This window comes from Pantherophis guttatus, chromosome 3 (assembly GCF_059756535.1).
Source record: "Pantherophis guttatus breed Tessera chromosome 3, ASM5975653v1, whole genome shotgun sequence".
In the NCBI taxonomy this organism is placed as follows: Eukaryota; Metazoa; Chordata; class Lepidosauria; order Squamata; family Colubridae; genus Pantherophis; species Pantherophis guttatus.
The window spans coordinates 174,584,529-174,597,744 of record NC_142065.1 but is presented as its reverse complement, the minus strand read 5'-3'; the positions used below and the strand labels follow the sequence as shown (position 1 = coordinate 174,597,744).

At 37.0% G+C, this 13,216-nt stretch overlaps 1 pseudogene across 1 annotated transcript in view; it reads left to right on the top strand.

The window, feature by feature from the left end:
• Window positions 1-5,696: 5,696 nt before the first annotated feature.
• Window positions 5,697-13,216, top strand: part of LOC117672803 (DGAT1/2-independent enzyme synthesizing storage lipids-like) — a 30,193-nt pseudogene continuing 22,673 nt past the window's right edge. Inside the window, exons 1-2 of the transcript XR_015733414.1 lie at window positions 5,697-5,840; window positions 6,871-6,924. The product of XR_015733414.1 is annotated as a DGAT1/2-independent enzyme synthesizing storage lipids-like (transcript). The remainder of the gene's footprint in view (window positions 5,841-6,870; window positions 6,925-13,216) is intronic.

Below are 13,216 nucleotides of genomic sequence, written 5' to 3'. Positions count from 1 at the left end.
AACTAATATAGTTAAAATAATACCAAAGTCCACATCAATTTCTAAATGACTAAATGAAATAAGCTGAAAATGTTTATTTTAGTTGCCTAGGGTAATTCACAGATTATATATGTATTTAACAAGTATACTGTAAATAACAACCAGAATATTTTAGCACTGAAGTCCTAGTATTATAACAGGACTCCAACAATTATCCCTCATTCATAACGTTCTCCTGCTTCTAACCAGGCACACCCAAAGCTTCATTTTTTTCTAGACAAATGAGACCCCGCCTCAAAAAATGAGTTTACATATTGTACACAAAATACACAATGGAAAATAATGAATATTTAATAATATAATGTAATAGGACTACAAAATGTTCAGAAGAATTGAACATACTAAAAAAATGGAGACAAAGTACAGTGGCTCCCAACTTTTCTTTTATGATCACAATTACGATATCATTCATTACCAATCTATTCTTGGATTACCAAATTCCACTCATGAAATTTGAAAAGAAGTTTCTTTCATAATAATATTATACAAAAGGGCCACTATAAACATTCACAACACATTAGATTTGCAGAATGGTTTTTATGAAACAAATTACACTGTTATTAACAATGGATGCTCCAGAACTTTCCCTTTTTCAGCAAAATCCAGACGAGATAATGTTCTGGGAATGATACTGTATATATGTTTTCTAAAAGTTAAACTTTTTAAAAGCTTTCTGATGTGCATATTATAATTCTTCAATCTAGTTGCACAATGAAATGTTGTTAAATTCAACAGTGCAAGATTGCATTCCAGTCATATATACATATACATATACATATACATATACATATACATATACATATACATATACATATACATATACATATATATATATATATATATATATATATATATATATATACACATACATACATACATACACACACACATACATACATACACACACACACACAATCACATGGAGTGTCTTTTGACACCTGGCATGATTGAATTTAGAAATATTGGACTGCAATTTCAAAACTCAGAAAACATCTCCATTGGCCATCATAGCTGAGATTTATGGAAACTAAAATTGAATTGACAGCTGGAGGAGTTATAAGTGAACAAAGTAGTTAACTTGCTTGAGTATGTTAGCAGTAATTTTATAATATATATTAATCTATTCTCAAATTCACTGCATTGCACTTAGATGGCAAGAAATAATAGAAGCAGCAGACTGGACTGGAAATAGATGAACAAGCGTTCTGGTTCAAAGACTTCATTCTGCTCTATTTCTATTTATTAATATTCCTTACTTTTACTTTCTTGGCTGAGTAAATACATTCTATACCAAACCCAATAGTAGAAAACCCTCCCTTGATCTGAAAGCATTAATATTTGGCCTGGCTCAGATATCAATAGATATGTCAGATGTTGACAGAGATGTTCAGGGTAATAATAATCAACATAGTGAGATGTAATTTTCAGAAATTCTTACTAGATTGGTCACCACTCAGATTAACAAGGTACACCCTAGGTTTTGAAGTTTTAGACATCTGTGTAATTCCAAATCTGCCCAGCTTCCGGAATTACACCCAATACACACACACACACACACACACACACACACACACACACACACACACACACATATATACATTTTTCTTTTTTGTAGGCTTTTATGTGCATATTCTTTCTAGCCAGGTTTTACCTACGTAAACTTAGTTGTTCTACAACCCTAGGTTCTCCAAACTCCACCTTCTACCATCTGCAGGCACTTTGACTGTTCTCATGGGAAAGAATGCCACCTAGCCATAACAATCCATTTATTTATTTATTTATTTATTTATTTATTTATTTATTTATTTATTTATTTATTTGTTCGATTTATATGCCGTCCTTCTCCGCAGACTCAGGGCGGCTTACAATGCGTTAAGCAATAGCCTTTATACTTTTGTATATACCTGCTTAGTAGGGCTTTTGCCCCCCCCCCAATGGTGTTCTTTTTTATACAAAGTCACCTTATTGCCCCCACAATCTGGGTCCTCATTTTACCTACCTCGAAAGGATGGAAGGCTGAGTCAACCTTGAGCCTGGTGAGATTTGAACTTGCAGTAATTGCAGGCAGCTGGTGCTATTTAACAGCACTTTAGTCTGCTGCACCACCATCCCTTATCTCTCCTACCCCCCTTCTAGCTGCCAGATGTGGCGAGCTTGAAGCACTGTTAATCCCCATAAAGCATATTGAAAAAAGTAGGAAAGAATATGCATAAGAAATGATTACAATTAAAAATGGCTACGCATATGTCAGCTTGGCTGAACAACCAGAGCCATCAGCTTTATAGGATCAATAAAAGGAAAGTTGGTTGAATACCATCAAGGCAATTAACATCTGGATACTTCCAGTCATTAGATACACAACCAGAATAATGGAATGGGCTCAATCAGAACTAAAAGCCTTGGATTGAAAAAAATGGATTAGAATGAATTGTGGTCTTCGTCCATGCATTGAGAAACTCTACTTGCCAAAGAGCATAGATGGGCATGGAGTGTTGTAAGTCAAGGTAGTCCTTGACTTACAAGAGTTTATTTAGTGACCATTCAAGGTTAAAACAGCACTGAAAAAAGTGACTTATGACTATTTTTCACACTTACAACCATTGCAGCATCCCCATGGTCACGTGTTAAAGTTCAGATGCTTGGCAACTGATTCATATTTATGATGGTTGTCCCAAGATCATGTATTCCCCTTTTGTGACCTTCTGACAAGCAAAGTCAATGGGGAAGCCAGATTCACTTAACAACCACGTTCCTAATTTAACAATTGTATTGATTCACTTAACAATCGTCACAAGAAAGGGCATTAAATTGGGGCAAAATTCATTTAACAACTGACTTGGTTAGCAACAGAAATTTTGGTCTCAATTGTGGTCATAAGTCAAGGACTACCTGTACACCAGTTAATTGCAGAAGAAAAAAGGGCATTGGAAGAATGCCCTTCACTGATGGACAATGAAGGAAATGCACTAAAACTAGTGTACCATGAAGGTTTACTGAACCTTCTGGACTGTCCCAAAGGTGCTTTTTTTCAAAAAGCAACTAGACTTTTCTTTTTGTTGTTTTCTTTTTGAAAACATTTTGCTTCTCATCCAAGAAGCTTTTGCAGGTCTGAGTTAGAACTGAATAAGCTTGGATGAGAAGCAAAATGTTTTCAAAGAAAAAAAAACCCAAGTCCAAGACAACCATGACCTGGATAATTGAGAATCTCCATTGACAAGTACTGGACTGAACAAACTGGCCTACATGAAAGACCAATGAAGAGACATGGCAAGGCAGAATATTACAATACCAGTACATACATACATATGCACATTAGTAGGCAAGGCAGTTACCAACATGACTCGGAAGTGACTAAGAGTTGGAAAGGAGATAGGGGAGAATTGTACTTTCAGACTTCCAAGATTGGGATAGCCTAGCATGGCAAACCAGATAGGAAACATTACTACATGAGCTAATACTACTTTATTATAAAGCTACACTGTCAGAATTATGCAAATCTTAAAGTACGTTTCTCTTCCTCTCATTTCATCTCATTTTTACAGCCTGAGAAACTAGGGAATGTCTCCTCTGAGCCTCTTGTTGTGCCCATTATCCAGCTACAGGCAAAGGTGGGTTTCAACAGGTTCTGACCAGTTCTGGAGAACCGGTAGCGGAAATTTTGAGTAGTTCAGAGAACCGGTAAATACTACCTCTGACTGGCCCCACCCTCATCTATTCTCTGCCTCCTGAATCCCAGCTGATTGGGAAGAAATGGGAATTTTGCAGTACCTTCTCCTGCCATGTCCACCAAGCCACACCCACAGAACAGTAGTAAAAAAAACTGAAACCCACCACTGGCTGCAGGCTATGTTGTCTTTTATCTGACCATTCTCTTGGAAGCGTCTCTTCACCTACTCTCCCAAGAGCTTTCCCTCATTCCATAACAAAAAGTGGGCTTCTAAAATCCTGATAGATGGCATTGTTTAAGCAAAGGAATCCGGAAGGTACCTACCAACTACAAGATCGGTAGGTATTAGGAGATTAGGTATTATTTATTTCACCTTTCACAAGCCTATTTCATTTTATATCTTCTGCTATTATTCTTGCTTCTGTCCACAGCATTCAGAAATTACTCAGTAACTCTATCTTCCTCCCCAGAAGTCAGCACATTTCACAGACATTTGATACTCATTTGTGTCCCTTTGGCCCTTCTGAGTTACTTTAGGAACTGAATCATACTTCTGAACAGGATTATCTGACTTCATAAGAGAGAATCTTTTTTTAAATTTCTCACTTAAATTTATTTATATGCTTATAAAGAAGTCTATGTTTTATTTATAGATTTATTTCTTTATTTCTTTACTTATAAATAAATGTACACTGTATACATACATTTCTTTATACACTGTCAGATAATAATCATTTCTTCTTTATCGTATACCGTAGACTATTTCCAAGGCAATGGGAAAATGTGCGGCGAACTCATATACCTTCATTAGAAAAGGGATTAAGGCAATGAATGACTCTTACAGAAGATTCTAGAAACCTTTTAGAAGGTCTGTAGCATGGTTCCTGTTAGGAAAGGGCTGGTGAAATGAACTAAGAAGCTGACAGGAGATCAGTTGTGAGGAAGTTGGACAAAGCAAGGAAAAAAATAAGATGGCAATTAGCAAAGTGGAACTCATGCAGTCTTTGGCTGATGAACAGATGCAGATTCCAAGGGGATTCAAGAAGATATTGTTACAGTCATTTTGAGAAACAGGTAGTTAAATTTTAAGTACAATCTTTGACTAATTCTTTGAAAAATTAGTGGTAACTGCATTTTAGAACAGGGACAATGTCCTTTTACCAGAAGGGTTGTTATTGCCCAGGGTTACTTAATCTCAGAATGGTAGTGCAAAACCTCTTTGAAGACATAACCTGGAGGAAAGAGAAGTGGGAGGACTATAGATCTTCTTTAGAGGAAGATAGAGATAACCTTTAAATAGGCGTGCAGAAACAAGTAATGGAAAATAAAAGATAAGTTGGTCCTGGGAAAGAAGAAGGCGTCAGAAAGAAATTCAAAATAACCCCACCTTGATTCTCTCTAGTGTAAGAAGGGCAGAGGGAAACTCTGGCGGTCTTTCAAGACTTTGCTATTGTACCTTGCAACAATAAAGTAGCAATTATTAGGCTCCTTCCTGACATTGATTACCTTGAAGAGCTGACAGTTTATACATACTAGCGGAATTCCATTTGTCTGGTTAACGAGAAAAGTACACCTTTTACAGAAATCGATATTTTTCTATCCTTGTTTTGCTACTAAAGGATAACAATTTAGAGGGTACATAAGAAGGTTCTTGTAGTCTATATTTTATCCAATCAGTTCTGAAGCTCACAAACACATCTTTTTTTAGTGAAAGAAGAGAATGCCTACACATTTCGTTTTTAGACTAAATGTGCTTAATTAAGTTATGGTTTTCCTTGGTTTTTAGCAAATTTTGTTAAAACCAGATATTATTGATTTTGATCCCAGGCAATTGGAATGGGACTTTTCGCCTCCTATCTTTGGCTGCTCCTGCTTCTCCACCAGGCTTTCACTTGGCGGATTCTCCTCTAGCTTTTCTCCTTGGCTGACCCACACCCTTCCATTCATCCTGGCCAGTCGGCCACGGCCCCTCCATCCCACATGCTTTGGCATGGCCCATTCGGCACCACACTGTTCATCCCAGGTGTTTCGCCTCCCGGGACAGTTAGCCACCAGCCAATTGGCTAGTGTCCCTTCCAGCCCTGGATTGCTGAGCTGTTTCAAAGCATCCACCGAAGCTGCATCTAGTGCCAAGGTTTGTGAGTCTTCCTTCCTCTCCTTTTTCTCTCTCTCCCTCCCTTCCCACCCTCTTTCTTTCTTTCTTTCTTTCTTTCTTTCTTTCTTTCTTTCTTTTCTTTCTCTTTCTCTCTCTCTCTCTCTCTCTCGCTCTCTATCTCCTCTTTCCCTTTCTCCTTCCCTCTCTCTTTCTAGGATACCCACTCAAAACAAAAATTTCTTTGGATGAATCCACTTACTATCCACACATCCCCCACTCTTCCCTTCCACCTCTCCCCTTCCTTTTCCTAACAAACACCTGAGCAGCAACTCCCCCAACCCCTACTCCCACCCCTGCACTTGTGGCTACCAACATTGGCAACTAGCCGATTGGCTGGCAGCTAACTGTCCTGGACGGTGAAAAGCCCAGGACAAACAGTGTGGCATCAAATGGACTGTGCCGAAGTGTGTGGGACAGATGGACCAGGATCAACTAGCTGGGGCAAATGGGCATGTTAGCTGACGAGAAAAGCTAGAGGAGAATCCCCCAAGGTGGAAGCCTGGCAGAGAAGCAGGCATGGTCAAGGGTCTGAGGCGAAAAGTCCTAAACCTCAGCCAATTGTTCGTAGTAACTTGTTCTGTTTTCCAGTTTCTCATTATCGTACCTAAGTTTTAGCATGATTCAGTTGTTTAAAAAGTATGTGCTAATGTTTCATCAGAAGGAACATTTCTGCAGAATGCAGCATTATGTGAAGCTTTACCACTATCCGACAGCTGGCTTCCTTTAATATCAGACCAAACTTTATAGCTTAGGAGTTCCTTCACCAGAGTGCTGTGACTCTCAAGGCTTGGTTCTTTTATTGTGAGATCAATGATCTAGAACCAATAACACTACTTGTTGACTATTCCCTATTCATTTTTTTTAAAAAAAAAGTGTATAATGTACTTGAAGTCCCTCAACTATGCAACATGGCTAAAAGAAATATCTTAACCTCAATTCAGGGAGAAAAAGCCATGCTAACAGATTACTGGGTTTGATTATCTGCATCCATGTAAATAATTAATTATAGAATCTTCTTGGTCCAGAAGACTCTGAAACCTTCAATGCAAGTCATTTACTTCAGGTAAGCCATTTATTATATAGCCAGGCTTTTTATATTATTTTTCACAAATTACTTTAAAATATGATGCTGTTCAAAATGAGAATGGAATCTAATTTAACTAATCATTTTTAAAAGGTTCTCTTTCCTTTTCCTATCATTAATGATAATAGAAGTGATGTAACTGAAGATAATTGCTTTTCACGTCATTGTATGAAAAGTATGCTCTGACTCATAAAGTAGCAATTTTGTCTTTATCTTTCATAGCTGTTATGAAGAAAAATATCAGCACACACCTTCAAGATGTGGGAGAAATAATAATATAAAGAGATATTTCTTCTCTGATAGTGTACTTTTCTGCCTACACACTGATCTGAGCTAAAGCAAACAATTATTATAAACATAACTATGAACTGAAACGTATAATATTCAAAAGTTACCTTGGAACGGTGTTATATAGAACAGTGTTGGCAACTTTTAAGATGCTGGATGGGGAATTCTACAGCTGAAGACCACACATGTTAAAGATGCCAAGGCTGAGAAAGAAAATAGAAGACCTGCTGTCTATTAACCCAGCCATCAGAATACAACATGTGTCGGATGTCATGGGACTTCTGGCTTTGTGACCCCGAAGTCCCAACTATAAAATGTGCATTGAGAGATGACAGAGGTTGAAAACTACAGAGTTAGAATATTTTAATCAATGGAAAAACAGTCTTCCCATGTGAAAAAAAAGAGCTAAGGTTTAAAGAGAATTGGAAAAATCATAGGAAACATAAGAAATTAATTGGATGATGATTAGAATTATGTATAGATACCATGTCGATGTCTACTTATCTACTTTATTATTTGTTTTAGATAACATAGTGCAAGCTAAAGAAGAAACGTAATATCTAATTACAGACATATATAGAAGATGACATTTTGAAAAATAAATAAATGGTTGCTTCATATATGGAGAAGTGGGGTATACGATCAATGAGAGGGATGAGTATTAATCATTGTGTTGTAACACAAAATAAGCTTTAAAAGGTGTCAAACCCAACAGGTAGACCAGGTCCAGAAAATCAGTTCCAATGGAAGTCTAAAACTACACTTCACTGAGTTTGGCTATAGTAGTAAAATCTTACAAATCTGATTATGCTATATTTTTCCCTTTTCTTTTACCCTAGTGACTTAGGTAGGCATTTGCCTTCCAACCAGGGGTGAAATCCAGCAGGTTCTGACAGGTTCTGGAGAACCGGTAGCGGAAATTTTGAATAGTTTGGAGAACCGGCAAATACCACCTCTGGCTGGCCCCAGTATGGGGTGGGAATGGAGATTTTGCAATATCCTTCCCCTAGGAGTGGGGAGGGAATGGGGATTTTGCAGTATCCTTCCCCTGTAGTGGGGTGGGAATGGAGATTTTGCAGTATCTTTCCCCTGGAGTGGGGTGGGAATGGAGATTTTGCAGTATCCTTTCCCTGCCATGCCCACCAAGCCACACCACCACCATGTCCACCAAGCCACACCCACAGAACCGGTAATAAAAAAAATTGGATTTCACCACTGCTTCCAACTATTGTTTTGTTTCCCCAGACTTAAAGAATATTTCATCCCTCTTTGTCTAGATAATAGTTCTTACATATTTCTGTCAATGTTATCTCCTTAGTCTCTACAAACAAAAGGGAAGAGGCACAGAAAAAGGAATATGATGAGTCTGCAGTTTGCCAATTGTAACACACCAGCCCACTAGTTTCTGCTTTCAGCAGAAGTCCTAATCTACCTGATCCTGCCTCTGAGATGTTGATGACTTTGCAGTATGAAATGAAAACTTAAAAACAGAATACAGAAATGGCAGCACTCCATTTTATGTACATCTTCACAGACATTTTCCTATGACCTTCTTTCTTTACCTTTTATTTCCTCCTTCCATTAAATTAGTATGCTAAATGCTGTAAACATTTAATAATAGTGATGACTAATTTGATACCAGGTATTCAGCTAAGTCAAGAGGAAACTATTTATCAGAACCAGCCTTTATGTATCTATTTATTCAAATAACCTGAAGAGGTGTAATCCGGAACAGTAAGTATTATGGCCATGCCAAATAGAATGAATGGTGTTTGAGTGTGTGTTTCAGTAGGAGGTAATCACACAGGGCATGAAATTGACTTCTCCTCAGTCAGTAAGTAGAAGTTTACTAATCTTAGTGGCAGCAATAATCATGTAGGTGGAAAATGGGCAGTTGGTATTCAGTGGCTAGAACTCACCAATCTTTTAGAGAGTTCCTTTTTTTTTGGAATTAATTTTATTAAATATACAATTTAAAAACATTACATTGTATGGTATGTACTTTTCTAGCACTTTTTCTTTCGTGTATATTACAATATAATATCATGCATATTCCATATATAAAATCAATCTTTTGGAGAGTTCTTGATGAATTCAAGAGTTCTTGATGAATTCGAGAGTTAAGAAATTGCTTCTGACTTATAAGGTGCAAGACCAGGGGTGAAATCCAGCAGGTTCTGACAAGTTCTGGAGAACCGGTAGCAGAAATTTTGAGCATTTCAGAGAATCAGTAGCAAAAATTTTGAGTAGTTCGGAGAACCGGCAAATACCACCTCTGGCTGGCCTCAGAGTGGGGTTGGAATTTGAGATTTTGCAATATCCTTCCCCTGCCATGCCCACCAAGTCACGCCCACAGAACTGGTAGTAAAAAAAATGTGGATTTCACCCACATTGTGCAAGACTAACTGTAGAATTGTGATTTGTGGTTTCTAAACGGGAACAGCAAGACATATAATTGTTAGTCCTTTAGGAAGTGGTGTGAATAAAAACAGACCAAAGTGAAGAGGTGGCTAAGACGCTGATCTTGTTGATCAGAAAGGTCAGCGGTTCAAATACCTCGTTATAGGTCTCCTGTGTGAGTAGGAGGGTTGGACTAGATGACCTCCAAGGTCCCTTCCAACTCTGTTACTGTGTGGCAGTAGGAACACCCAAACACAAATTTGGCAAAACACAATCCCCTTTAAAAATGAGGATTAAATCAAAAGAGAGAGAGAGAGAGAGAGAGAGAGAGAGAGAAGAATCAAGACCTCTCTCATCAATTCTCATTATCATATTCTTGGCAACTGAAACCAACCTTTTCAAATACAATATGAATTGAAACTTGACATTTATATACTACTAAAACTGTTTATCTGTTTCTAACCTTCAATTAACCCAAAAAGTGCATCATAGTGCAAAGAATTTTGAATCAAGGTACCTCAAATACAATAACTTAAAGAATGCATTAGAAAATTCAGAATCCATTATTCCTGTGTAATTGAAATATCAAGAATATTCACACAGAAGTTTTGTTTGCAAAGTTGTGGCATCACCATACCACATCACATGTGGTCATGTGATCATGATTTCCAATGCTCTCTGCCAGCTTCCCACAGGCAAAGTCAATGGGCAATTTTATGATGTATTACACAACCCGTTACTCATTGGGACATCATTTTGGAAATATTCCCCAAAGCCAACAAAAAATTAGAAGTCACTCTTGCTTCCACAGCTTTTTTTATCCATGCAGTTCCTTCTGTTTTTCTGTTTGGGTGAGAAAATATAATCATAATCATAAAAGTTTATTTGTCAAGCATATATAAGATAACAGGTAAAAGAATAAACATAATTTGAATACATGAAAAGTATAAGTAAAAAGAAATATTAGGACAGGGATGGTACCCAATGAGTAATGTGAAGTACATCATAAAATCAACTGTGTAGAATTTAGAAAGTATTTTTTCCTTGAATTTAAAATGAATTCATTCTTCTTTCTATCTTACAATGTTGAAATGGTACAAAAGTCACAGAACCCGATCTATTTCCATTTAACAGTTAGCTCTACTGAAATAAATGACATTATTTAAGAACAGAATGAGAATGTATCCTCACTTTCATGACAATGCACAGCATAGAATGATTAAAAGACATCCTTTAAAAGTATGGAATTTACTACACAGACAGAACTAGGACTCTGAGTTTCTACATACAGGTTGTCCTTGTTTAATGACCACAAGTAGGACTGGCAACTCAGTTATTAAGCGAAGTGGTCATTGAGTGAAATTGTGACTGTGCTTATGATCTTATTTCAGTTTTCCTTTCCTTTATAGATCTGCAAAGATTGTAATGCAAGGACTGGTTGCAAAATTACTTTTCAATCATTGTCATCACTGCAAACAACTGTCATCTGAGGCAGTCACTAAATGAGGACTAGCTGCACAAACAACCTAAATATAAATGATAGAAATGGAAAAACTGAAGATGAAATAACTGAAGTAAATTAAATGGAATTTACTTCATTTTCTAATTTGGAGATTACTATTGTCTGTATTACAGATGAATAAGTACATTATTTTAAAATATTTTTTCAATATTGTACTTCTATTCATCATGTAACAATATTCCCCCCATGACTAGTTCACAATCAGTAAAATCAAATAAAAATAAATCTTTATTCTGGCACACAGAATTAGAAGGCTTTAAAGCTATAAGTAGTAAAATTTATCACAGAAGGCACATCTCTTTCTAAAGATTTCAGAAAAATCTAGATTTTATTAAGGATTTATAAGCAGCCTGTTTAATGTTTATTCCTTTTGATTAGCTTTAGAGTTTCAAGAATATTGGTATATTGGTTTGTTTTTTAGATTTTCTTGTAAGATTTAATTCAGAAGAATAGGAATATGAATGCAGCAGATGCCTGCAATTCATTACAGGTAGCCTTCGATTTACAATTCATTTAGTGACCATTCTAATGCCACTGAAAAAAGTGGCTTATGACCATTTTTCACACTGATGACTATTTCAGTGTCCTCTTGGTCACATGATCAAAATTCAGATAGATGACAAATGGTTCATATTTATGACGGTTGCAGTGTCCTGGATTCACTTTTGCGACTTTCTTATAAGCAAAGTCAATGGAGAAGCCAAATTCACTTAACCGTGTTACTAATTTAACATGTGCAGTGATTCACTTAACAAGTGAATCAAACAAGGGAAAGAAAGGTTGTAAAATAGGACAAAATTCATTTAACAAATGTTTTTCTTAGCAAGAGAAATTTTGGACTCAATTGTAGTCATAAATCAAGGATTATCTGTACAACTCATGAATGCAAATAATGTTGTTCTGCAGGATCATATAGTTGTTATAAAGAGAAATTCATTCCAGATTTGCTATCAGATCTGGTAAACAAATACAGATGTTTGCATGAGTCACAAAAAAAGTGTTGCATTCACACTCCAAAGTGCCTTTCCAAATGGCCTCGTAGATGCTATCAATATTTCACCAAGGTTGAAAATTAATGGCAAACTGCTTAACATAAATGGCTGACCCATTTCCCAAAAAATAGATTTTACCAGGATTTCTGATAATTTGAAGCTTTGTTTTTTTATTTACAAGCCAAAGTAGTCCTTGTGACATTCTATGGATGCAAAAGTTGGAAATTAAAGAAGCAGGATAGGAAATGTAGTTGCTTTTGAACTTTGGTGTTGGAGAAGACTACTGGGAATTTTAAAAAGGTTAAGATAGCAATAGCACTTAGACTTATATATTGCTTCAGGGTGCTTTACAGTTCTCTCTAAGCAATTTACTGAGTCAGCATATTGTCTCCAACAATCTGGGTCCTCATTTTATCAACCTATGAAGGATGGAAGACTGAGTCAACCTTGAGCTGATGAGATTTGAACTGCTGAACTGCAGCTAGCAGTCAGCTGAAGTAGCCTGCAGGGCTGCACTCTAACAACTGTGCCACCTTGGCTATTAAGATAAAGGCTTCCCCTGTTCTGTTGTGAATGACTATAGGAGTGGTGCTCACTTCCACTTCTTAAGCTTTTAAACTGCTGGGGGGCAGGAGTTGGGGCAGGAACAGGAGGTCATCACATCACACAACACTCAAGTCTTGAACCCAGACCGTTAGCTTTCCAGCTGTCAAGCTCAACTCTTTAACCATTCAGCCATCATGCCCCCCCCCAAGTACTATGGACGGCCAAAAAATAAACAAACACCAAACTGATGGATCATCAAACAAATCAATCCAGACTTTTCACTCAAGGCACAAATGACCAGGATAAAATGTTTCTATTTGGGACACATTTTTTTTTAAAAAGACTAGCGTCCTAGAGAGGTCTCTAATGCTGGGGAAGGTGGAATCTAAAGGGGAAAAAAGGATGACCAACAGCAATCTGGATGGGCTCAGTTACAGTGACAAATGCACTGTTGGAAGATGTGAAAGAATAGATCATCATGGATAAAATCTATGTGGACCCCAAGAACTGAAAAAAGCTTGAT